The sequence below is a fragment of the Amblyomma mixtum genome, chromosome 4 (genome assembly GCF_055824585.1).
Source record: "Amblyomma mixtum isolate Tamu chromosome 4, ASM5582458v1, whole genome shotgun sequence".
NCBI classification, from domain to species: Eukaryota; Metazoa; Arthropoda; class Arachnida; order Ixodida; family Ixodidae; genus Amblyomma; species Amblyomma mixtum.
In genome coordinates this window covers 26787818-26815273 of record NC_143015.1, presented here as the reverse complement: position 1 = coordinate 26815273, position 27456 = coordinate 26787818, and the positions used below count along the sequence as shown (strand labels likewise).

The 27456-nt window shown below is 46.6% G+C and overlaps 1 protein-coding gene and 1 non-coding gene across 4 annotated transcripts in view; one reads left to right on the top strand and one right to left on the bottom strand.

The window, feature by feature from the left end:
• The window catches only part of dachs (unconventional myosin-IXb-like dachs), a 392239-nt gene that overhangs the window by 153308 nt on the left and 211475 nt on the right, over window positions 1-27456 (top strand). The window lies entirely within an intron of this gene.
• Window positions 20559-20748, bottom strand: LOC149345962 (U2 spliceosomal RNA). The gene has a single exon (XR_016282606.1). It is a non-coding gene; the product is annotated as a U2 spliceosomal RNA (small nuclear RNA).

The following is a 27456-nucleotide window of genomic DNA, read 5'->3' as shown; positions in this document are numbered from 1 at the left end:
GGTGGCTCAGTGGTTATGGCACTCGGCTGCGGACCCGAAAGACACGGGTTCGATCCCGGTCGTGGTGGTCCAGTTTCGATGGAGGCGAAATTCCAGAGGCCCGTGTACTGTGCGATGTCAGTACACGTTAAAGAGCCCCAGGTGGCCGGAATTTCCGGAGCCCTTCACTACTGCGTCTCTCATAGCCTCATTTGCTTTGGGACGTTAAACCCCAAAAAACTAATAAACCATCCTTATTGGAATTTCCTTGCTTACTTTATGGCGGACTATGGTACGTGGCTGAGGAGCCGTTATATACCTGTATATATCCAGTATTATTACGTAAGGTTCTTCTACACCCTTGTCACGGGTTAATGGCATCCTGGTCGAAATCAAGAGGAAGAGGTGGGCTTGGACAGGGCATGTAATGCGAAGGCAAGATAACCGTTGGTCCTTAAGGGTAACGGAGTGGATTCCAAGAGAAGGCAAGCGTATCAGGGGACGGCAGAAAGTTAGGTGGGCGGATGAGATTGAGAAGTTTGAGGGGATAGGTTGGGAGAGGCCTTTGTCCTCCAGTGGGCGTAGTCAAGCTGATGATGTTGATCATGGTGACACCATGATTCGGAAATGCCTGCATGACAGCTGAGGTTTCCACTGAGTCGAATGCTTGCTCGTAATCAATGAACGCTATATAGGGGGGTTGGTCATATTCTGCGCATTTCTCCATCACCTGACTGATAGCGTGCATATGGCCTATTGTCAAGTATCCTTTACGAAAGCTTGCCTGATCGTTTGGCTGATTGAAGTCTAAGGTTTTCCTGACCCTATTAGCGATTACATTAGTAAATACCTTGTAGGCAACAGACAATAAACTGACCGATCTGTAATTTTTCAAATCATGTTGTGACCAACCAAGCGACATCGCGAGCACCGAGGCACTCGACAGTCGCGACGAATGTGGCCCTTCCCTTTGTATCGGAGGCAGAGTGGGGGCCTCCCAGCGACGACCAAAGGTGCAGGTTCACCGGCAATATGAAGCTGGTGAGGTATGTCCTCAACTGTGACGCTTAACTTGAACTTCAGGCTTATCACTCGGGTCGTTGAACCTTTTTCCGTTAAGCCGAGCACACGCCAGCGCTCCTTCGAGAGCTCGGTCACTTCGCAATACGGCAGGAAGGCCACACGTACGTACTTCTTCGTCAGTCACGCTGTGAAGAACCCAGTGCACTTTAACGCGCCCCTCTTGCTTGTTGGGATCGATCACGAGACACCGGTGCTCCTTGACGCTAATGCTCCCGGCAGCGAGCATTTTCTTTACAGCTTCAGAGTTCTTAAACGTAACCGCCCACACATGATTCGTCTGAAGCGCTTCCAAGGCCAAAGCCTCGGGAAGCAGTTCCAAACGGGTTAGGGCGTCCCTGTAGTCCTCGACCCTATACGACCGCGCTCGAACGTCGCCGTGCAAAAATTCGCTATTCAAAACTATACGACCTGTAGGAAGGTGGGGCAGCATAACTTCGTAACCTGCTTCGCTATCTTCAGCAGCAATCCTGTTTCTGCGGCTCGGCTGAGCCGCTAACACTGCTCCGACTGAGCTCATGATAACACGTCCGTTCGCGTCGGCGTCCGGAAGTAGAATCCCTAAGCTGCAAAGCGCGCTGCATTTTGGCGAATAAAGGTGAACCCGGTATGTGCGTTGCCTTACTACTGTATGCTAATGAGTAGGTGAGTCATTAGAAATGCAGAGAAAAATAAATTTAAAAATAAAAAGGAAATAAAATAAAACAATGCTTTCACATTCACAGCACATAAGTACTGTTTAGTGTCCTCCGTAATTTTTAATTATTTATCGATTTGTTATGGTATTCACGGAGGCCTTCGTCATAATTTCTTAATGAGCCGCCGCGGTGGCTCAGCGGTTATGGTGCTCGGCTGCTGACCCGAAAGACGCGGGTTCGATCCCGGCCGCGGCGGCTGGAATTTCTTTGGAGGAGAAATTCTAGAGGCCCGTGTACTGTGCGATGTCAGTGCACGTTAAAGAACCCCAGGTGGTCGAAATTTCCGGAACCCTTCACTACGGCGTCTCTCATAGCCTCAGTCGCTTTGGGACGTTAAACCCCATAAACCAAACCAAACCTAATTTCTTAATGACTCCTGGCCCTCATCCGCCCTTTACTGCAACCCTCCCTCACCTTATAAACAATGTCCCCTTCCCACGTCTTCGTCTTCATTTTGAGAAGTTTGAGTTGACTTTTTCATATTGCCTACAAATGCCGCCATGGCCGTGTTTCTATTGAGACGAAACACAAAAGACGGTCGTCTGCTGCGCAATGTCAGTGACGTTAAAAAACCCCAGCTAATCTAATTTAATCCGGAGCTCCCACTAAGGTTTCCCTCATTGCTCGCGTGTCTTTCCTGGGCTTTTAACACCACAATTAACAAGTTATAAGAATTATTCATTAATAATCCCCTAATACAGGTCCAAAATTCGATATTTTGACGATTAAAATTTTCAACACATCGTATAAATCTGCTGTATTTTTTGTGAAAGCTTACCCCCGCCGGATTAGCAGTGAACGCGATCATATGTCTTGCCTTCGACGTGTCGCCTATACTCAAGACTCCGTGTGCACTTCGGATGCATATTCAATAGGGTTATTCTAGACCTTGCAAACTCACCAGCGTGCCGGCCTTGTGTTTTGTGCCAAAATAAGTCTCATTTTGCCGCCATAAGAACTTCACAGGAAACAGAGAGTACGGCTGCAACCGGAGTTCCCTTCCAGCAAAAAACTCCGAATACAAGGAAGACCAAAAATTACCACACGACCATCAAAGATTCTTTGAGTTTAAACGCTGTGTTTACGCGTAAGCTCAGTTAGTTGATATGTTACTATAGCTTTACAAATCACGTTGTATGCAATAAATCAAAGCTTCAACAAGACGCATGCGAATCTTATTAATGACTACACGAAGGTGGTGATTGCTCCTTTTGGTGCCAGGTGCGAACTTATAGAAGGTGGTTGGAGGACTGTTCTCCCCAAGCGAAAAATTTTGGTTAGGAAGACCGTGCTGACCCACATTTTTTTCAGGGAAAATGCCCCAATAAATACAGGGATCAAACGAGACCGCATCCCCCCCTCCCCGCCCTCCAAGGTGCAGTCTTCTACACAGACTTAGGTTCTGAACACCAGATAAATGCACGTGTTGCGTGAGCACGTTATGTTTGATGCGTTCGTTTACGATAAGAATTCTTGCTTACATCATTCGTGACCGAGTTGTGCGCGCGTGGTGGTTGTCCTTAAATTTACGAGAGAAATTATTTGACCCTATTCTAACTCCCCGCACCAAGACGCACTATTCTTGAACTGCGAAGTTTCTGGGAAAGCTGCGTATCTGTCCTTTGTAGCTGCATGGCTGACCTTGGGTGAATGCTAATGAGTAATTGATCCTGTGTCATAAATAAATTCTTGAGCAGGATGAATCGCTAGAAGAGTTGGTTCTTGTGGTTTACATGTATATGGGCTGCGCACATTAGATATAAACAAGAGAGAACAAGATAGGACGGGTGCGAAGTTACAACTGAAGTTTCTCGTCTTGTTCCCTGTTGTGTACGCCTTTTTTGTGCAACACACATACCTGCAACCGATGTGCTTCGTAGTCTGTTAAGGTCACTGCACTTGAAGCGCTGGAATTACAAACGTTCTATGCAAGTAAATAATGCAGAGGGCTAGAGAGGCCTGGTTAAGGCTTCCTCTTTCAACCTCACCCAGTGCACCCACGCTAGCCTTCTTTTCCCTCCCTCACCTCGCATTCACTGATTTTTCTGGCCTTGTCCTCCTTCACCCTCAATCTCCACATGAATCCCTCATGAGGGGGGGGGGGGGGGGGGGGGGGATGCTATCACGAGAGCTCCGCTGTGAAAGGGTGCCCGCATCTACTTACGCGATTTTTGTACGTGTCTGCTGCAAGCTTGTAATTCCCGGGACAAAGTAAAGTTTAGCCGAGCCTCTACTAGATGGAGCCACTTGATCCGTAATCTTCATGTGACCGCGTCCCGTCAGTTCGCACCTTTTTTCGAGGGACATAAAGCAACGTTCACTCATTTTTGTTTCTTCTGGCTAAGGTAGCAACCAGCATAACCTTCCAGCTAAAGAAACTACGCAGGATTGAATTTAAATGCATTATTGGTCACGTCCGATCAGAGCGTAAACGCCAGGCGGGTGTGCGCTTTGGTCTGCATGCCGTCACTAGTTGGCATGCCGTCACTAGTTGGCTTCCCCGCCGCGCAGAGCCGAAGTATGTTTTCGATCTGTGTACACTTGTGAGTGAGTCTTTAGTATGCTTTACGAAAAAGGGTAAGAAATGGCCCCGCAGCGTCGCATTGTTATCGTTAGCTCAGCATCTACGCGAGTAAACGTTTTATTTTCGCGTACCCTTTTTTAAAGCAGGTCTCAATGCGACGCGTCATAGCTGCACATCTGGCTTTTTATCACTTTCTATTCGCGCTTTATTTACAACGTCACTGACTGTCAAAATTTCGCTACTTGAAAGATTGCGAATGCGAGCCTACTATTGAAGTGTTCCTAAAGCGGGCTTCACCCTAAACCCTAATGCGGTGAAGCCCGCCGCCTACGGGACGAGTTTCTCGCTCCCACGCCAAAAATCATGCACTGCCGTAGTGTTACCAAGCACATTTATGAGACAGGGTTCAAGCGTCTTCATTCTTTTGAAACATCATCATTAACAGAACGAAAACCTTTCTTTCGTTCCCGAAAGATTCCGCTTTACCCTGGAAGTGAGCTGGGCACTCGAAGTCTGCTACGTGCCGTTGGAATGATGAGTCATATTTTTTCCCAGAATCCCAGAAACGTTGTACACATACAGCTGCGTGAGTCTTCATCATTGGCAGCCCTCAATCTCTGTGACCCAGCTTTTCTTCTAGCTTAATCAATATGGCGCTGATCTTCCATCGGTGATCGGTTGTAGTCCGAGTCGGCACGTTCCACTGAGTTTGAGGGAGCACACCAATTGAGCGCCGCAGCCCTGCGCTCATATGGCGAGCCTTTCAGCTCCTGCAAGTGCAGTGTTGTCGTTTAAGTCTGTTGTTCGCCTTTCTTTTTTTGCACCTTTTCATGAAAAATGTTAGCTGAAGACTGCCCTCTTGTGTAAATACCAGACATGGCGACGGTCTGCACGCCTCCGGACGAACTGGGGCACCGAGTTGGCACACCCAGGAAGCCATTCGAGTCTTCTAGAGGTTGCACAATTGATAAGCCAGCAAACATAACTATCACCCAATGACAGGCCGGCTTCCCCTGTCATTTCGCCAATGCCAACACTTTCCTCTGTACTCCGCTCACTTTTAAAGGGCAACTGCTTTGGTTTAGAAGTCATCGAGCTTAAAGGGGTCGAATGTGTGAAACTTGCAGGTAAAGCATGCAAAATCCTTGTGTGCAATCTTTGAAGTGCTGTTGTAATCGCTGATTAAAATCTCCACGGTCTTCAAGCTTCTCCGCAGCGCATAGCGCCAAGCGAGGGGCGCATGATGACGTCATCGTAGATGCCAGTACATTTCCAACTCATAAACGCTTATTTTGAAGGAAAAAAATTAACTCCACCGAAGACAAAGCCCGCTAGCGTTGTTTGGTAGCATCCAGCGAGGCATGGTAGAGCGTGGTTGACGGCAGCGGTAATTTGAAATCTTACCTTCCGTGACGTCACACCGAGCTTCCCCGCATTCCTCTAGTGCTTTGAGAAGAAGCCTAAAATTCAATCGTCGATTACATCGCTGTTATAAAAGCTAGCGCAAAAACACTTGACATGCTTTACCTACAGCCCCTATAGATTTGAATCCTAGAATATCGCGGAATTAAAAGAAATTAGTCCAGTCGCCTTTTAAGGTGAAGGTCCCAGGCTTGCGCGGCCACTGGCCATTTCTCACAATGTTAACGAGCACTGTTACCCTCCCGCTTATGATAGAAAAACAAGTTCTAGCTCCTTTTATGAAGGACAAATGCATCTACTTTTCAACTATATGTGGTAAGGGTGACGAAGCTTTGATATTCCTCAAAATGGTCGAAAAATAGATTTCTTTGATAATTGTATCCACTTGTATGCCTCGCTTTTTATGCTGTCCAGACATTTCATTGCTGACATTTACCGTGAAGTGCTAGAAAAAAAATGTTTCGTGAACCACGGCGGCTGTTGATTGCGACGAAACGCTCGAACAATGTTCGCTCTTGTCTGCCGCGGTTCTCTGCCTATAGGTACTCACCCTGCGAAGCAGATTTTTTTCACGACTGTTTTATCTATTTTTCTCCCCGTTTATTTTCTTTCACTCCAGGACGACACTGCAGGTCAAGACATTCCTTGTCTTTCTAATTTGTGAATTCAATATTTTTTGTCTTAAGTTTTTCTGGTTCTAGATGCTCCAACGGACACTGCATCGCAAATATTCGAAGCTAAAATTTGCGCTTCAATAAAAAAAAAGAAAATGCTGGCCTGTAGCTGCGCCACTAGCAACGTAGTGCATGTTGAACCAACCTTCTGCCGCGTTTTCTTAACTCTGCAGCCTTTTCACAAGATTAAGAGGTAAAATATGCATTCGAAAACAATTTCCTGGAGACGTAACTGTGAAACTCGATGAAAGCGGTCATCAAAACTGCTTCCACCTTTCTCAAAAAATTTCATGCAAATACGTCAAGAAATAGCAAGATGTATCCTGAAAGCCGCGTGCCCCCTTAATAGAAGCAGTTGTTGGCACGAGTGCAGTAGGCAAAGTATTCGACTTGTGTGCTTGCGCGGAGTGTTCTGGAAAAAAACTACTTCACAAAAAAAGAGGGCTGCGTCTGCATCATTAAAACTAAATGTTAATCTCGGTGAACGGAGACTGTCTTTCTTCTCCAGTGGATAGTCATTTTGGAAGTGGCTCTCCGACAAAGACCAAGAATGACTCCCATGAGAGGCTCTGGCCTAATTGACAAGCATATTTGGCACATTTGTGGGTGCTGCATGTATCGGTAAGCAGACAAAATTTGTTTGAGCTGCGCATAGTAGTTTTTTAGCTTCAACTGCGCTAAATTACCCGTCGTCACGCAAGTGCTGCCCACGGAGGTCTAGGCACTCAGCACACACACCTCCGTGTGTCTCATTTTGTCAAGATAGAGGACTGCTTCCCCGCAGAGAAAGGTGAACAGTGTTTTTCGTTCTTAATAATAGACGTGCTATACAGGATATATTGACACACACAGAAGATGGTACTACCCATAGCTTCTCCTTTATCGAACTGTATGCGTAACCTCGGCGCTCTTTTTTCTCCACGGCCATGATAAGCGAACATCACTAGATGACGGGCCTAACGATAGTTTGGTGGTCTGCTCAACCGCACAGTCAAGCGTTTAGTAAGTTCCGACCTGGCTGGCTAATTTACACCAGTCGCAGAAACCTACTTGCACGCATGGGCCATTTCATGACTGGAGTGAAATGCGCCGCTGCACCTGCGGTTCCAGAAGAGGCCGAAAATTGTTTGGCGCCATTTACAACGATGCCAACATGAGAGGCTTCATCAAGCCTAAACACTGTCTACGGCGTAGCTGCAGTATATCGCAAAATAAACCTCTAGCAGTATACTTTTAGCGATAGCTGTTAAAGGTGCAGCAAATAGGAATCTGAACTCGTCTTCTTACCTCGGGAACTCGGATCTACACGCTCCGAACATTCTTAGAAACTTCGAATTATCGTCCTCTGCGGCCGATTTTCCTCATTTAAATCAGATTACACGTCCCGGTTCCCGCCTTTTTTTTTTTTTTAACTCACCGCAGACGGTAAGAGGAGTCAACTAACGCGTGGAGTGCCATTCAGGCAGTCGCGAGGCGGCTCGCTTTCACTTTTATTTTGTTTTTTTTAGGTTTCCATGAAAAAACAGATCCAGTCAGAGGCTACGTAGCCGAAAATTAGGCGCACAGAAATAAAAATACCCATAGACTCTTTGCTTTCACCGATCGCTTCGTATCACTCCGCCGATGGCAGAGCTGCAAGCCGCCACGGGACTGGCTGGAAAGGTTGGTTGGCTCTTCCTACCGTCGGCGGCGAGTTCAAAAAAAGGCGGGAGCCGGGACATTTAATCAGATTTAAATTAGGGAAATCGGTCGCACAGGGCAATAATTCGAAGCTTCTAACAATGCTTGGAACGTGCAGGTCAAGGTCACTGTGACTGGTCCGATCGCATGGCAGCACCGTGACCTCGGCTGTTCAAGTGATTCGACCATTGAAGAAAAACACGCCTCTAGAGCTGTCGTCGGCGTTGTCGGAGTACGCGCTCCCAAAGCCCTACGCCCCCATCGTCACGCCTCGTGAATGCTTACTGCATCCGGCTGCTCCAGCGCCGCAAGCCCTTCACATCGCCTCAAAGCACACTCAGGATATATGCGAGTCAGAACAAAAGCCTTTCTCTTCGACATGACTGCCTGTACTGTAAAATATAAAAAGTCGCCAATCGCAATGACTTGAACAAGTGAAATTGCAATGAAGTGCAAACTGTTATACTTCTTGCTAATTGGGAATGACGAGGTGGTATCATAGAGGGTACTGGTGCGGGCTAGTTGCTTCGGCATGTAGAAAGGAACAGCGCAGACACAACACGATGAAGGTGAGCGACACAGCTGAGCTGTGTCTTCGCTGTTCTTTTCTTCCTTTGGTATCATAGCAGTGGTTTTGGCGAATTGTGTTCTATGCCGTAGCGCCTGACGGTGGCACTGCCCGGACAACGAAAGGCACCTGAACAGTACGCACGCCGCATGCTTGCCGTTTGGCCGATACGCACTATGTCTTTTTTTTTCTTCAGTCGCTTTCTTCTCTCGTGTTCTTTTCATATAGTGCAACTGTCGACCAAGCATGATCTGTGAAGGAATGCTTTCTATTCGCATATACATTAACACCAATATTTTAAAATAACGACCGGCAAAACGCTTGTAAACAGAAACCTTAAATTACAGTATTGCATAAGCTGGTGGGGATTTAGAGCAAAGCGTGGAAAATCATGTTTCTTCTAGCGAAGGGCCAACACGATGAACATACTGAAAGTCGTTATATTCCTTTCATTAAGGTGATTATAGAGACACCACAAAGCTACAGAGGCGTTAGTCCTTTGCTGGAAGTACACATTTTATCGTGACACACTATAGAAAGCATCTTCATTCCGCCTAGGTGAGTTAAGGAGTGTGTTCACAGTTCTGTTTCGCTCTTCTTGGAAGCAAGCAGATATAAGTGAGCTATTGAGTTTGAGAAATTGCGGAGCTCTGTAAAAGAGTATTTTTTTATTAAGTGTTTTGCAATGCATTTACACCTTACAACCTCAAACAAGATGAGCTACAAGCCCGAATGTCACCGAGATGAACGCGTTTGGTTTTGATTCCACTTGTGCCAAGGTGCCACTTTGCTTCGGATTTTTATCTCTCTCGCAAACAGACCCTGATGCGACGTTGCGTGTAATTATTTCTTTATTTTGTTTGTTTTCTCTTCTTCTCATGGTGAATTATATTACAATTTCATGTTTCCGTGTGACTTCCACAGAACCGGACGGGCGAACGGGAACGTCATGCAACCCAGCGGGGCAGAACCAACCGTACGATCAATCCCCACCCTTTGCTTTCGTGCCCCTGCCCTTCAATCACGGCGAACGCCTCCAGATTCAGCGGCTTAAACACAGGATTTATCCTCCCCTCAATAAAAAGCTCAGCACTGAAGACGTCGTAGCTCTCAGACTTAATCAAACACATTTCCAAGGCCACACAGGTACAGCAAGATGTATCCACCAAAGTATCGTGGCGTCTGCCCCTGGTGCGCCGATACACGTTCTACACTATTCCAAATCTCGTGGTGACGCCTAGCGCATCATTTCAGCGATGAGAGATACGGCGTCACCCTGGCGGGACAAGAAGCACTCGTCAAACAGGTTCGTCAAGCAGCCATGATCAATGGGGTTCTGGAATAAGGCAGTCATGCACCGCCATTCAAGCAGTCTTTGCTTAGGTTTGAGAAAGAGCGAAAATTCTTATGTGACTAAGAAGACTTGAGAAAACTGTGTAACTTGACAGTGCAGCTATGCTGTATGCGGCTGCGCTGAGGTCACTGTAGCAATCCGACAAGCTTGAAATATGCTATACCAATGGGTGCATCTGCTAAAATAAATTAGTCTGCAATGAATCCGTACCGCTTTGAATTGCTCGTCGATTCGGCGTTCCCTTGCAGTCTGGCTGCCATTCCGGCTTACGTCACTTGGCACCGCTACTGCCAAAATCTGGAGCTGATTTCAATTGCGACCTACGGACAACGGCGGATGTTCCAGTTATTTAAGTTCTAGAAAATCCCAGGGCTTTCCTTTCCCGCTCTAAGGTTCCTCTACGCCAAACATTATTATATCTGATTTTGTCGCATTAAGTATCGCTAACTCTGAAATACGCCACCACCCCCCAACCTAACGTACAGTCATTTCCAAAAGTACCCAGGCTGCATGGTTCGCTTCTCATTCGAATAGTAGAACCCTCACGGCTTCCCTAAAGATCAAAAAGTTATTTGAAGGCGAGGACAGCGGTTCTCCTTTCCATACAGAGATTTAGAGCTTGAGGGCTGGCATAGTAGTTTTAATATGCGACTGAGAAGCAAACTGCGCAGCCTGGTTACTTTTGGTAAAGGCTGTATTTATCCGCTGCAGAACTATATGCAGAAAGGCCCCACCACGGTGGTTCAGTGGTTACGGCGCTCGGCTGCTGACCCGAAAGACGCGAGTTCGATGCCGGCCGCGGCGGCCGAATTTCGATTAAGGCGAAATTCTAGACGCCCGTCTACTGTGCGGTGTCAGAGCACGTTAAAGAACCACAGGTGGTCGAAATTTCCGGAGCCCTTCACTACGGCGTCCCTCATAGACGGAGTAGCTTTGGGACGTTAAACCCCAATAAACCAAAATCCAAACTTATATGCAGAAAGCGCTGGTACATTGGTCACGGGATGTGTGGTGATGACACAAATCACCAGCCACTCGTCATCCATCAACGTCCTCGACCGTGAACCAAGGAGGTTAATATTAACAAAAAAGGACTGAACCGTGCATTCTGGAGGCTGAAGGCGACTTCCGCCATCGCCACCACCACCCCCCTTTTGCAATACCTCCGCATTTCGTGCTTTGGTCACCCGCTCACTTCGGTAGCTGGCTTCCTGATCGCTGGCTGCTGCTTGTGGCGGCGCCACGCTCCTCCCGCTTAAGAGGCCCGCGGTGGCTGTGCGCACTGGCACCTGCGAAAATTGCGTGCAGTGCTGGGCTAGGCGAGCGTTTGCTCACAATCTCGGAAGACGACGCGGTTGCATGCGGCACGACAGTAACCACTTGGCTTTTTCGCCAGCTCTTCCACATCTTAGAGCTGACGGTGCCTCTAAATTGGGCTCAGAGAAGCTCCTCAAGGACTCGTAAGCCCTCCGGTTAGATGCTTGGGTGTCTCTGTTATGTTTTTTTCGCGTTTATTGTCTCGCATTGGTGCTGTTTTGCATGATACGGTGTTACTGCTGAACCGGTACTGCTGTGGCTGGAAATGAACTAAAGTTGATGTTGTATGCCTCCTACGCACTGTTTGTAAGTTGTATTGCCTAAGATCACGCATACAAACGCTCTCAGCTTTCCAGCTGATTAGAGATATTGTTTTCTTTTAGTGCGCATTAAAAAAACGCTATTCGTTGTTGTGCCTCTACATGCTAGTACACTGTTAACAGAACAGATAAAAAAGAAGTAAGCTCTCGTCTAACGTACTCCCTTTTTACTCCTATATAGGCGTATTTCTGTTTGGGGTGTACAGAGAAAGGAACCTCTTGACATTGGCCTCCAATAGCAAAGCCGAGAGCAGTCGTTGCATTGGCAGCAAACTGCGCGGTAGGTACTGTCGGCATCATAAATTTACGGAACGTATGCTTTCGGGAAGTAGTTCATCGCTTCGTTGCCTCTTGTTGCAACGGCCTGGTACTGTTGCCAGTGGGTAGAGAATACAAGTCCTCTCATACCTACAGGCATTCTGGCGAGTGGCTTACGGAACTGTGTCGAAAAATTTTTTTTTCGCACAGTCACTTCCCCTTAACCTTTGCTGTCGGCAGTAACTTATACTACGCTGACACCTCGTCACCTGGTATTTCATCGCTGCATGTTCTTGCCACTAGAGCATACAGACTGTTCTTGCGATAACGATCGATACAAACAGTATGATCAACCGCAATGACCAGCGCTGCACACAACTGTCGCCCTCCGTGGCCAGCAGTAGCCGCTTGCTGGCGAGCGCCGACATTACGACAGAGGACATCGCTGCAGTCGGCAGCGTTTACGCGCGCCGACGCTGCAATTACGTCATCTGTCACACGCCATGGCGCGGTGGCTGCACCCCCCCCCCCCCCCCCCCCCTTTCTTCGGTGCCGCCCTGGTTCGTCGGCGATTGTCGGTCTTCGGATAGGAATGACCTCTGCTGCCGGTTGCAAGCGGCCAACCACCTCGGTGTGCTCTTGTGCATGCGTATGTGGCCCGGGTCTGGGGGGTGGCCTACCGGACCACCCTCGGGCGAGGCCCAGCGAAACGGCCGGTCATTGCTACACTGTATTCCTCCGCACACTTACAGACGGTCCGAGGTTGAAACGTACTCGCCGAAGAACGCCAATGGAAAAGGACGTCAATTGAAGAGCAGCGCGAAATTTCTCGGATGATTTGTTCTGGTCCGCGGGGCAGCCTTCTATTGCGCGGCCGCTTCGGAATGTGTGCTGTTCGTGAGAGCGCGCCGGCCGGCAGTGCCGGTGTCACGTTCATCCCCCGTCGTTTTCGCATGTACAGAAGCTTCTTTCCGACGGTTATATACTCTAACGCGTATAACGGCAGTTAACACCCATGAATGTCCCTTCGACGTCCTGAAGACATCCTGAACGTCCCCAGGACGTCCAGGGGAAGTTCAATGCCCCTTGGGACAAGACGGGACGAAGAAGGAACACACGACGACACGAGCGCTGATTATCAACTGTTTATTTACGTATAAATACATAGACGAACCGCCGGCACCAAATGGAAAAGAGTAATCAGATTTACTGACGCGCACTGATACAACTCAGCCCTTCGCTTGTGGCTATCAATCTAGAAACGCGAGTTTTTCCTTATAGTACCTGCGATATGCCGCGCTCGCACACCTGTTGCCTGCATGCGCAATATGCATAGCTCCGATAAACTCCCTAACCTGCTTGTCTTTGTGGCGGTTGATAATTTGACTCCATTCAAACAAGGGCATGAACGGCTTTGGACGGCTCCGTTGCCTAGACTGGGTGATGCATTGAGGACAGCGCAGGCTTAGCGGGCCCTGTTTGCTCTCACCGGCATTGTAGTCATGTTCCTTTCACTTCTGTTTACGCATCTGCCTGTCTGCCAATACACTCATGACCACAAGACAGCGGTACGCGGTAACCTTCATCATAAATGAGAAAACGTTTGTCATAGTTAATTTTAATGCTTTTTTACTCTTCGCTAGCGAACGGATTTGTCTATTTGCAAAGCGTAGACAATTTGATGGGCTCCCAAAACACGCACTTCACCGCCTGCTCGTTTTTCAATTTTCTTTATGTTGGGGTCGGTAAAGTTAATGTAAGGGATGACAGCTTCTCTCCTGGGATCCTGCTGTCCCCTTGTATCTTCCTGCTTGTCTGATCGCCGTGCTTTTTTGTCATTCCTTTTTTCAGCCACAGCAACCACTCGTGGCCCAAGGTACAGTTATATACTGTATCGCACTTTAAGCAATTCTCTGCGCCACGAAGTTGGAAGAACTGAATACAGAATCATGTACTTCCCCGTACACTTTCGGAAAACTTAACAATCACGGCTATATCACACTACGCTCAGTGGTGGTGCAGTGCTTTCCCATTTATGTTCAGCACAAATCCGTGCGTTTATGGAATCGCATAACCAGGCCTGGGTTGCAGCCTGGTATCGTTGACCAGTACTGAAACCGCACTCTCTCTCTCTCTCTCAAGAACAACATCTGGCCACCGTGGTGTAGTACTTGGGCGCAACTTCCTACATTAATACACGTACGCCAGTCAACCCTCGGCGATCAGTCCCCTTGATATCTTTTGATTTGTCCTCGCAGAAATATATATATATATATATATATATATATATATATATATATATATATGTATATATATATGACAGAAGCCAACAGCCACAGAAACCAAGAGCACAGGGGATTTTTTTTAATTCATTTATTTATTTTGTGGTGTTGATCAATTTAGAATATGTCACCGCTTAAAGCTAATTGATCAGAAAAGCAGAAGAAAAAACAACCACATGCCGCCGGTGGGATCCGAACCCACGACCTCCGAATTACGCGTCCGGTGCTCTACCTCTGAGCTACGGCGACGGCTGTCAAACCTTCTGGTTTCGGGGGTATTTATGTTTACAAGTAACCTAACCTTGAGAGTGTTCATCAGCGCCACCCACGTTCATAAGCGGCGGACGTAGAACGTCCTGAGTTACCACAGGTGTGACGTAGAACGTCATCGAACGGAGAGGGTGGAAGCTGTGTGAGAACCCTCTTATGCTTTCCTATGGCATCAAAGCTGCCAGAATCGAGGCCTTCGCTAAGCAATTAAGCAAACAAGGAAGGGGAATGAGGGGCTCGTTGTGAAATATGACAGAAGCCAACAGCCACAGAAACCAAGAGCACAGGGGATTTTTTTTTAATTCATTTATTTATTTTTGTTGATCAATTTAGAATATGTCATCGCTTAAAGCTAATTGATCAGAAAAGCAGAAGAAAAAACAACCACATGCCGCCGGTGGGATCCGAACCCACGACCTCCGAATTACGCGTCCGGTGCTCTACCTCTGAGCTATGGCGACGGCTGTCAAACCTTCTGCTTTCGGGGGTATTTATGTTTCCAAGTAACCTAACCTTGAGAGTGTTCATCAGCGCCACCCACGTTCATAAGCGGCGGACGTAGAACGTCCTGAGTTACCACAGGTGTGACGTAGAACGTCATCGAACGGAGAGGGTGGAAGCTGTGTGAGAACCCTCTTATGCTTTCCTATGGCATCAAGGCTGCCAGAATCGAGGCCCTCGCTAAGCAATTAAGCAAACAAGGAAGGGGAATGAGGGGCTCGTTGTGAAATATGACAGAAGCCAACAGCCACAGAAACCAAGAGCACAGGGGATTTTTTTTAAAATTCATTTATTTATTTTGTGGTGTTGATCAATTTAGAATATGTCATCGCTTAAAGCTAATTGACAGAAAAGCAGAAGAAAAAACAACCACATGCCGCCGGTGGGATCCGAACCCACGACCTCCGAATTACGCGTCCGGTGCTCTACCTCTGAGCTACGGCGACGGCTGTCAAACCTTCTGCTTTCGGGGGTATTTATGTTTCCAAGTAACCTAACCTTGAGAGTGTTCATCAGCGCCACCCACGTTCATAAGCGGCGGACGTAGAACGTCCTCAGTTACCACAGGTGTGACGTAGAACGTCATCGAACGGAGAGGGTGGAAGCTGTGTGAGAACCCTCTTATGCTTTCCTATGGCATCAAGGCTGCCAGAATCGAGGCCCTCGCTAAGCAATTAAGCAAACAAGGAAGGGGAATGAGGGGCTCGTTGTGAAATATGACAGAAGCCAACAGCCACAGAAACCAAGAGCACAGGGGATTTTTTTTTAATTCATTTATTTATTTTGTGGTGTTGATCAATTTAGAATATGTCATCGCTCAAAGCTAATTGATCAGAAAAGCAGAAGAAAAAACAACCACATGCCGCCGGTGGGATCCGAACCCACAACGAGCCCCTCATTCCCCTTCCTTGTTTGCTTAATTGCTTAGCGAGGGCCTCGATTCTGGCAGCCTTGATGCCATAGGAAAGCATAAGAGGGTTCCCACACAGCTTCCACCCTCTCCGTTCGATGACGTTCTACGTCACACCTGTGGTAACTCAGGACGTTCTACGTCCGCCGCTTATGAACGTGGGTGGCGCTGATGAACACACTCAAGGTTAGGTTACTTGTAAACATAAATACCCCCGAAAGCAGAAGGTTTGACAGCCGTCGCCGTAGCTCAGAGGTAGAGCACCGGACGCGTAATTCGGAGGTCGTGGGTTCGGATCCCACCGGCGGCATGTGGTTGTTTTTTCTTCTGCTTTTCTGATCAATTAGCTTTAAGCGATGACATATTCTAAATTGATCAACACCACAAAATAAATAAATGAATTAAAAAAAAAATCCCCTGTGCTCTTGGTTTCTGTGGCTGTTGGCTTCTGTCATATTTCACAACGAGCCCCTCATTCCCCTTCCTTGTTTGCTTAATTGCTTAGCGAGGGCCTCGATTCTGGCAGCCTTGATGCCGTAGGAAAGCATAAGAGGGTTCTCACACAGCTTCCACCCTCTCCGTTCGATGACGTTCTACGTCACACCTGTGGTAACTCAGGACGTTCTACGTCCGCCGCTTATGAACGAGGGTGGCGCTGATGAACACTCTCAAGTTTAGGTTACTTGTAAGCATAAATACCCCCGAAAGCAGAAGGTTTGACAGCCGTCGCCGTAGCTCAGAGGTAGAGCACCGGACGCGTAATTCGGAGGTCGTGGGTTCGGATCCCACCGGCGGCATGTGGTTGTTTTTTCTTCTGCTTTTCTGATCAATTAGCTTTAAGCGATGACATATTCTAAATTGATCAACACCACAAAATAAATAAATGAATTAAAAAAAAAATCCCCTGTGCTCTTGGTTTCTGTGGCTGTTGGCTTCTGTCATATTTCACAACGAGCCCCTCATTCCCCTTCCTTGTTTGCTTAATTGCTTAGCGAGGGCCTCGATTCTGGCAGCCTTGATGCCGTAGGAAAGCATAAGAGGGTTCTCACACAGCTTCCACCCTCTCCGTTCGATGACGTTCTACGTCACACCTGTGGTAACTCAGGACGTTCTACGTCCGCCGCTTATGAACGAGGGTGGCGCTGATGAACACTCTCAAGTTTAGGTTACTTGTAAGCATAAATACCCCCGAAAGCAGAAGGTTTGACAGCCGTCGCCGTAGCTCAGAGGTAGAGCACCGGACGCGTAATTCGGAGGTCGTGGGTTCGGATCCCACCGGCGGCATGTGGTTGTTTTTTCTTCTGCTTTTCTGATCAATTAGCTTTAAGCGATGACATATTCTAAATTGATCAACACCACGAAATAAATAAATGAATTAAAAAAAAATCCCCTGTGCTCTTGGTTTCTGTGGCTGTTGGCTTCTGTCATATTTCACAACGAGCCCCTCATTCCCCTTCCTTGTTTGCTATATATATATATATATATATATATATGTATATATATATATATATATATATATATATTTCTGCGAGGACAAATCAAAAGATATCAAGGGGACTGATCGCCGAGGGTTGACTGGCGTACGTGTATTAATGTAGGAAGTTGCGCCCAAGTAATATATATATATATATATATATATATATATATATATATATATATATATATATATATACAGGGTGTTTCACCTAAGATTTTCTGCAATTTTTAAAAATAAGCTGTTTGAATTAGATGCCCGCTTTTTCTGGCATTGCATTGTCAGTGGTGTAGTACATCATAATGCAGCTAAGACGTGCTAACTAACAGGCTTGTTAACCAATATTTAATAGTTAACTTTTAAACTATTACCGTTGGGCTCCTTAATTATTGAGAGGCATGCAGCCCCCCGTAGGTAATGTCCATATCCGTTTTTAGAATTTAGAGAACGCGATTATCCTCGGCGCTGTGGCCCAACAAATTTCGCCTACATCGCGCCAAAATACATGCGGTTTGAGAAGCTTGCAGACAAAGCAACCTCTCCAGTGAACCTAACTCGTCGAAATAGCCAAAATTTGTTGGGTCACAGCGCCGAGGATAATCGCGTTCTCGAAATTCTAAAAACGAATATGGACATTACTTACGGGGGGCTACATGCCTCTCAGTAATTAAGGAGCCCAACGGTAATAGTTTAAAAGTTAATTATTAAATTTTGGTTAACAAGCCTGCTAGTTAGCACGTCTTAGCTGCATTATGATGTACTACACCAGAAGAAGCCGCCATTGCACTTGCTATAACCCGCACGGAAGCCCGGTATATTTTAACTGACTCTAAAACTGCGATTCTAAATTTTGCTCGAGGCCGAGTTCATGTCCCTGCTTTTGGCATACTGGACTCGCCCGATGCACCCCCGCCCCGCCAAGTGGAGCTGATATGGGTGCCTGCGCACTCCGGGAATCCCGGAAACGAGGCCGCCAACCTTTTAGCCCGAGGTTCTTTAAACCGGGCTCAGGTGGCCTCGGATCGGGGATTCACGAAGGATCGCATGCGCTCATTCAGTGAGCTGACCCAGGCATACAGAGCCTCTCGCCAGCTCTACCCCCCGCCCCACCCTCCCTAGATAACAGACACGCAACACTCTGGCGCAGATTACAAACACATACTCTCCCCTCGCCCCTTACCCTAACCCACTATCATCCCTCCTTCCCCACTCCTGCTTGCGCCCTATGCTTAGAAACCTTCGCTTCTTCCCTCCACATCCTTTCCCTCTGCCCGGCGGACCCTCCCCCGCGGGACCTAGAGAACCTCAAGACCTGGGAGGACTGGGAGACCCTGCTGCGCTCGGAGGACCCGGCCGTGCAGACCTTCGCCACCGGCCGTGCTGCCAGTGTTATGGACCTCAGGAACATAAACACTTGAGTGCAGTGGGGTCGTGCGGGGACCCTGGGGCGTGCCCCGAATTCCTTTGTAAATAAAGTTTTCTGTCTATCTCTCTTCAAATAGCTTATTTTTAAAAATTGCAGAAAGTCTTAGGTGAAACACCCTGTATATATATATATATAAAGGAAAGACGGAAGGAGCCCGGACCAGCATTGCTTTGCCGGGCTTAACGCCATCGTCATCATGATCATCATGATCAGCCTGACTATGCCCACTGCAGGGCAAGGGCCTCTTCCACGTCTCTCCAATTAACCCTGTCATTTGCCAGTTGCGGCCACCGTATCCTAATTGGGCTTAAAGCCTATTCAAGATAAATGAAAATGGAGCTTAACATTCAAAATAAAAAAGCAACTTAAACGGAAAAGCAGGGAAATAAAAAACAAAAACGAAAGAAAACTAAAATCATAGCACAGTCAAAGTCGCAGTCAGAAATTCAAAGTACAGTGTGCGGGCTACGACATAACCATGCCCAACAAAGGAGCACGGAGCCCTCCTCCATATATGCAGAGCGTGTGCAAGATAAAAGAGAGTAAAGAAGGAAATCCTCGTGTATAAATAATTAATAATTGTACTGCTTATTACGTGAACCATTTGAAGGAGTAGAGCACAAGCAACAGGGTCTCGGAGAACGGAGGGGTAAATGGATGTCCGCTGAGCAAAGAGATTTTAAACGAGAAACTAAAGAAGCAGTAAGGGAACAAACCCGGAAGTAATGGCAGGCGTCTTCACACAACATTTCACATGAACAAGTGTAAGATGGAAAGAGTCCATTTTTTTTAATGGAAAAGGAATCTACAATGCCCAGTGAGTAAAGTAATAAGAGGATTCCTGAGCAGACGAATTGTAGGAATATTTAGTGCATCAGTGATCCAACTGAATTATTCTGTGCCGCCATTATTCTCGCGCCAAAAAGTTATCCACAAAAGAAGTGAAGAAGGATGTAAACACGAACGCACGCAGCTACGTGAAAGGGTAGAAGTGTGTAAACTGCCATATTTCCCGGCGCTACCAGAAGCCTGGCCAGCTAACTCGTTACCATAAATTCCGGAGTGACTCCGGATATGAGATAAACAAAATGAGGCGAGAGAAGCCAAACGACAGAGATCTTTCTTAACCGAAGTAATTGTGGAGTTAAACGACGTAACTAAAGAGAGGGCAGACAGAAGACATAGTGAATCAGGGCAGAAATGAATGGGCGGAGAGGCAGAGTTATTAATAGCATAAACAACCGCAGAATCAAAGGCTACAAGAGGCTGGTTCTGAAGAGTGACGATGAACGTATAAAAATTTTATGTTGAACTAAGAACAACATATACAGCACCAGCAGAGTTAGGATGAAAGGCCCATCAGTGTAAATATGCAGTGCGCGTTTGACAACAAAAAGGCAAGGGTTCCTGCGAACTACGCTGAACAAAAAAATGACGGATGGTCGTATCAGGGATTAAGTAAAGGTTAAATTTCAGATCGGACAGCGTTTGCAAGCGTTTGCAATTTCAGCGTTTGCAAGGACATGAAGAGCAGCAGCAGATCGCGTAGCATTATAGGCGCAAGTAAGAGCAACAAGTGGGATTCGTTGAAGCTATAAGACTCAATCTTGTAATCGGACAAGGGAGAAATTGAACCATCAAGCTGGGGGACAGGTGCCGCAGCTGTATAAGTAGGCGGCTCGGCGGTGGTGAAAGTGAAATCCACATATTTTATATGACGGATCAAGAACAGATGAGAATTCCGTTAACATTTTGGTGTTTTGCTAAGAAAGGAAAGGAGCAGCGTCTACGTCTTTCTTTCGATTGAATATAATCCCCCATCAGGGGTAGGCCATTCCTGGCGGCAGTGCAATGCCAGGACGACCCATGGCGCCGTGGAAGCGAGCTTCACAACAGCGCCCAGTCACAAAAATAAGTTCAATACCCAAGACCCTGTAAGGGCCTTATCAGATATCAAGCTGATAAGAACAGAAACTACGCAACGATCATAGCCATGAGGCCGAGAAGCGATGACGACCTTCGTTCGCGACATCTGACCCCATCCAGAGCGTACCGACAACAAGTGCAAGTTACAGCTGGTGAAAAGTCAATATTTACGAAGCATTAACTCGTCAACTAGCAATCTGAAACGGATCAGAAACACTACTCATATGTGCGCAGCAACGTTTTATTTCAAAGTTGCATTTTTCTCAGCTCTTATCCACGTAGCACAATAAAAAGTGCGTGTTTCTGCAAACATAACCGCTATGAAATAGTGGTCCCCTCTGTCGGCGCAGAGGCGTAACCTGCTTCTCTCGCCTACTTCGAGCGCTTGTGCAAATGCGCCGACCCCAAAATGACGGAGTCCACTTAAATATACTTACGTACTATATGGTACAAAAGTCTCCAGGACGCGGAAAAGCGATCTAAGTCCATAGGTCCCACGTCTGCCAACGAATATTTCTTTGCTACAGTAATTCTCGGATTTCTTTAGTACATCAGTAGTAAATAGCAGTGGAGCCTCAGGCATACTTTTAAATCTATGAAATGATTTCGACGCGGTAGAACATAATTTATTACTTAAGAACTTAAAGAATAACGTTGCTGTGCTAGTTGCATGATGAAAGTGAATGTCAGCACGATGTTTTCTTGCTATATTTCAGAGCTCACTCTCATCAACATTTTGTAAGTTAAACTTTTAACGACTACAATGCGTTAAACTTGACGAAGCTGGAGTGATCTCAAATTATTAAAATGTATTATTCCCCAATGAAGCACATTACGACCAATACTTTTTTATATGTATGTTTCAGATCTCGGCCTGTAACGCTGAAATCAAGAATTTTTCATAACGCAGATGACACTGCGACAGCGCTTGAAATTCCTGACTATAAACAGGGTGTCTAATCTTCCAACAGGACACATCGGAGATTGTAGATTGGTTCGCATACAGTTCAGTCTTCATAATTGTCTAGAAAACGGTATTAGTCTGCTTCAGTAATCCTCATAAGGCGCTTTGATTCATAACAACATATATTTGTAGACGTCGGATTGTCAGCATGTCTCTGCCAACCGTTACAGCTTGAGCTAGTGGCTTTAGTAATTAGGAATCTTGCTTCACGATCACCTTGGCTGGAATAATTATCGCCTGTATTTACGGGAAGCTGACGGCTAATGAGGGCCATAGTGTATACTATAGTCCACGAGGGAAAACTATCAGCCTAAGAGCAACCACATATAAGGCACTACTGGAGTCAGTATATGGGATCGCGTTCTACGGTACATGTTTCGACCATAAAAAACAAGCTATTATTCGCATGGTTAAAAGAACTCTCAACAGCATAGCACTGTATAACAGACGCGGAACAAGCACACAGTCAAGACAAGTATAGTATTCTGGGAATACGAGTACTTCCGTTTAAATAGCTCTTCAACGATAGTGGGCTGGCACGCTATTATTACTCAAATGCTTTTAAAGTATCGGTAAACAAAGATACAGCATTACGAAAAATATAAAAATATGCTCAATCGCGAGTGTGCACATGGAGAGTAAACCAGAAATTATTATGTACCTGATGTTTTTAACGAACTTAGTGAAACTCTGCGATATAAAATCACAATGTAAAATGTTGAAAGAAGCAAGCAAATGGCGTTTCACCTTGTTTTGCAATATCCGTGAGTTCTCATTTGCCTTGATTCCCTGAGTGGGAAACTCCGTCTTTGTTCCTTATGTGCTAGATTTATTTTCTTTGAAACTGTAGACACGCTGCGTTGTGCCCTGGACCACCTTGATCCTCGCCCTTTAACAGAAGATAAGCTCCTGGGGCCGTGGCCACAGCAATCGGCTGCCCTCAAGGCCTACAAGGCACTGTTTTGCGTCCTGAGAGCGACTGGCTTAAGGAACCGATTGGAACTGTGGCTCTCGCCTCTTCTCTCTATCCCCTCTCAATCCCATCATCCTTATTTCCACTGCAAGGAAGCGAACCAGAACACCTTTCTGGTTAGAACGGTAACAACCCTGCTTTCCCTCTTCCTCGTTGTCTCTCTCTCTCTCTCTCTCTCTTTAGCTGCCTCTTTAGCTGCCTCTTTAGCTGTCCCACGCGCTGCCTCGTCTACTAACAAGCACTATGTTCTTACATTGACCAAACAACACTTTTTCTGTACAATTTATTCGGAAAAAACTTTAACTTTATGGTTTGAAATTAAAGGGAAAATGTTGACCGCTGACATTTAGTCAAGGTTTTCTAGAAGAGCTACTATTTGCTAGCCGCCGCGGTGGCTCAGTGGTTATGGTGCTCGGCTGCTGACCCGAAAAACGCGGGTTCGATCCCGGCCGCGGCGGCTGGAATTTCTTTGGAGGAGAAATTCTAGAGGCCCGTGTACTGCACGATGTCAGTGCACGTTAAAGAGTAAAACACGTTTTTGGGCAAGTTGGTAGCATTATTGATTCATATTGCAGCGAAGAAGCACAAACACACGTAGAAGGAACACGCAAAAAATACGGACGAACACGTTAAAAAACCCCAGGTGGTCGAAATTTCCGGAGCCCTCCACTACGGCGTCTCTCATAGCCTCAGTCGCTTTGGGACGTTAAATCCCATAAACCAACCAAACCAACTACTATTTGCTGAAGGTAAAATGCGAAATCGGGTACAAGAGTGCTGACATCTCTTTGCGTATACTTCGAGCAGATCAGCTGGCGATTCGTGATATGATAAGCGTTCCTATTTTTTTATTTTTTGATACCCTAAAGGCTACAGTGGGCATTAAATGGGGAAGGAGGTTGTAATTGTGGTTACCACCGTCTGGGTGTCGCGGGCCAGTCCTGACGTCGAGGTGTACACGCGTGATAAAGTATCTCCAGCGCCGTTTTGACCTTGCGTTTTTATTAATTCATTTTTTTTAGGGCAATACAAGTATTGTCAACGAGGCAGGACAAAAGAAGCCCAATAGTCTGAGTAGGTCTTCGTATCGCTGGGCGGAGCAGGAGCGACAACATTTAACAACATAGTGTCAGCTGTTGCAAACATTACATAACAAAGTTGAGCGCGAATAAGAGACAGGTAGGCTTATTACCTATAAATGGGAAGAATCAGCAATAGTCACAGGATGTAATCACATATGAAGGGGAGACTTTATGCAAACTTTGCTTGGTGCAAAAAACAACGTAGCGCACTAGGATACATAAAATGTGGAATTTTTAAACCTGATTGGGAAAACAAATGAAAATTCAATAGATGCGCTCTCCGTGAAACCCAATTGCCAGTACATGTAATGAAGATCTAGAAAATCACAAGAAAAGGAAAATGCACTATACAAGGACAAAAGGATGATAATAATGCATCTCATTTCATCACGGCGCACCTCTTTATGTTGCAGTATAGCAAGCACTGTTCGCCTAAAGCTGTGCACTGTCGTCATATTCCTTCAAATGCCAATTATCTCCTGATAGGTATTGCACAGCAGCATGATTTGGTGATCGACAATCCGCCTTAATTCCGTAATTTGTTCGTTGCATGCAAGTTGGAACGTCTGACGGAGTAAATAACCAGTATCCCTGTCAAGGCGTCCATTAGAAAACGTGGCATAATTCAGTGCTTTCTTTATAAATATACAAACTCAATTTAGAGTGGGAAAGAGTTCATAAAATATGGTAGGCTGCATTGAGCGATAAGAGCGCCTACTTGCTTGCTTGCGGGCTGAAACAATATGCAGCTCATCGAAGGAGTACAGACACCTTTTCAGTACTGGTTTTTGTGAAAGTTCCCTAAACCAAAAGCTACAGCTAGTATGCGATTGAATGCGAGCATCATCATACTCGTCATCCTCAGCCTGACTACGCCCACTGCAGGGCAAAGGCCTCACCCATGTCTCTCCAGTCAACCCTCTCCTTTTCCAGTTGCGGCCGCCGTATTCCCGCAAAGTTCTTTATCTCATTCGCCCACCTAACTTTCTGTCGCCCCCTGCTACGCTTGCCTTCTCTTGGAGTCCACTTTGTTACCCTTGAGGACCAGCGGTTATCTTGCCTTCGCATGACATGCCCTGCCCAAGCCCACTTCTTCCTCTTGATTTCGACTAGGATTTAATTAACCCGCGTTTGTTCCTTCACCCACTCTGCCCGCTTTGCGGGTGCTGAGAGACGCTCTTCGGTCTCCGCACTTTAGCGCGAAGTTCCCGTAGCGAACTTTCTGTAGCGAACTTTTCAACTCCGGGGGCGAGTTTACAGCGCCTCCTCATTCGCCATAACCAAACGATGCGGCCACAGTTGTTCGTTGTATCTGAGACGTACTACCATTGTGGTAATGCATATTTTGACGGTAGCATCGCACTCGTTCGTAATAAGCGAGCGTTGATTATATCTGCGGCCGCTGTAGGAGGGTTGGTCTGTGCTTAGGGCTTGGGAAGGGCATGCAATGCGAAGGTAAGGTAACCGCTGGTTCCTAAGGATAACGGAGTGGATTCCAAGAGAAGGCAAACGTAGCAGGGATCGGCAGAAAGTTAGGTGGGCGGATGAGATTGAGAAGTTTGCGGGGATACGGTGGCCGCAACTGGCAAGGGACGGTGTTAATTGGAGAGACATGGGAGAGGCCTTTGCCCTGCAGTGGATGTAGTCAGGCTGACGATGATGATGATATCCGATGTTAGCACACTAAAGTTCGTTATAGCCAAGGTCAACACACGAAAGTTGGTTATATCCGAGGTATTACACTAAAGAGTGTTGTATCCGAGGTAGCCACATGTGACGGCGGTCAAAATTTCCGGTTACACAGACCCTTCCAATGGCAATGCATTTTAATAACATATCCTTGTATTTAACACGCTTCTGATGTTCGTTAGTCACCCATTGTTTTCGAGCCCTCTTGGGCTCAACCACACTTTTGCCAGGAAATACAGCATTGCTAGGAATACACCATTTTCGCACTATAGCAATGAGCACTTCGCATGCTTTTGACGGATATCCAGCAGGTAGTAGATGCCTGCGCACTCTTTTTTCTCCTACAGGCAGTGAAATGTTTGAATGTTCTGGTTGTTAACGAGCTGTGTAATTTCGGATACAATGCGTGGCCGAATCGGAAAAGCGGAAAATATTGGTTGATCTCTAATCCCAGTACCGAGCACTCCAAAGCGTGTTGAGCTCAATCGAAAGGTAGTAAGACATTGGTCAGTTAATGGGTTCGAATTTAAGTGACCCTTGTGGCTACATCAGGCATATTTTCGCAACCATTTGTAAGCATACACTCCAATAACTGAATCTTTGCGGACTGGGTTCAAAGGAGATCAACATTGAAGTCGCGAGCGATTACCGTGTGCATTTTTATCATAATCATCATCAGCCTGACTACGCCCACTGCAGGGCAAAGGCCTCTCCCGTGTCCCCTTTCCTGCTTTTTATATTGTTCACAAAGTAAAACAGTGTCTATAAAATTAAACAATGCTTGAAGGGCGCCTAAGGAGTTTCGGTAAATAGCAACAACAATAACGTCAGAGAACATGATTGCTGCACATCAATCTCATTGCAGACATACGTGCAGTTTAAGAGGACGTCATAATGAAGTTCTGTTTCTCGCACACATGGATAACCCTGCACTTCGCTTGTTAGCATGGTATACAGAGATATGTCTGCAGCTGGGGAAACAGATATCTTAATTGTCCGCAAACCTTGTTTCGGTTTCACATTCTGCATGTAATTGTTTCCGCGTTTTAACTCGATGGCGTTGAGTGTCTTGTTCTGCGGAGAAACCGGCGCAGTTGGCGTTGGCGGATCGGGAAAATCGGGATTGCTCGAGAGGGTCTTGAAGTCGCAACCAGATGACCTCACACAGGTAATACAAGCATCCCACACCTATCAGGCATTGCAACCGTGATCACATAACTACACTATTCCTGACGGAGCAAACTTGCCTCGCCATTGCCGCGATTGCGGGTGTTATCCGTTGTTTTCGAATGTCACTTTTCTTGGTAGAGGCAAGGGTAAGGTTGAGCGCGAAATCCTCGAAGCATATCACATAAGTAATCAAGGAGATAACTGTATTAGCACAACGTCTATCACGCTGATGCCAAAGGAAATAAGTTACCTGTCCCGTTGACACTGCAGCCTGACTGTCTCGGCAGCAACGCGGTCTTTTGTGCTGGTTTTGCGTTGCCGTTGAGCTGCGCCTGCTCTGCTAGGTTTCCTGGGAGACTGGCTGTTTTTCAATAAAGCACAGTTATTAGTCCAGTCGTTGTGTGAGCCTCGTCTCTCCTTTGCCCTCTCTTTTCGGCTGGTTTTTGCATAAGTATGTACCAACTAACCCAGATTTCCACTCTCCTGCTCTCACACAATTCCTCACTGGTCTACTCGGTCGTGATGTCATTCAACCACCATTGCGCAGTTCATCTGAAGAAAGAAAAGCAACGGCACTCGAAAGACAAATCGTCGAGCCGAGAATCGACCCGCTGCCCCTCGACCACTGAGGAACGTTTGTTCGACTACTTAAAGGGATCGCTTGTGTGTCTTATGGTGTGGAAATAAAAATAATTAAAGATAAAATAAAAAAGTTAGCTGAGGTTTAGCTCTGGTTAAACCGGGAAAGTTTCGTAAGCAAGCAGCAACTGTTTTGCCCCAGGCGAACGTGCGTATTTATCCCCCGTTTCTCTCCCGCTTCCTCTCTCCTCTCTCCACATTCCGACACATGCGTCCACAGCCACAGTGCGCGACTAGACGCGCGGCAGCGGCGGCGGCGCAGCGACGGTCCTGCCG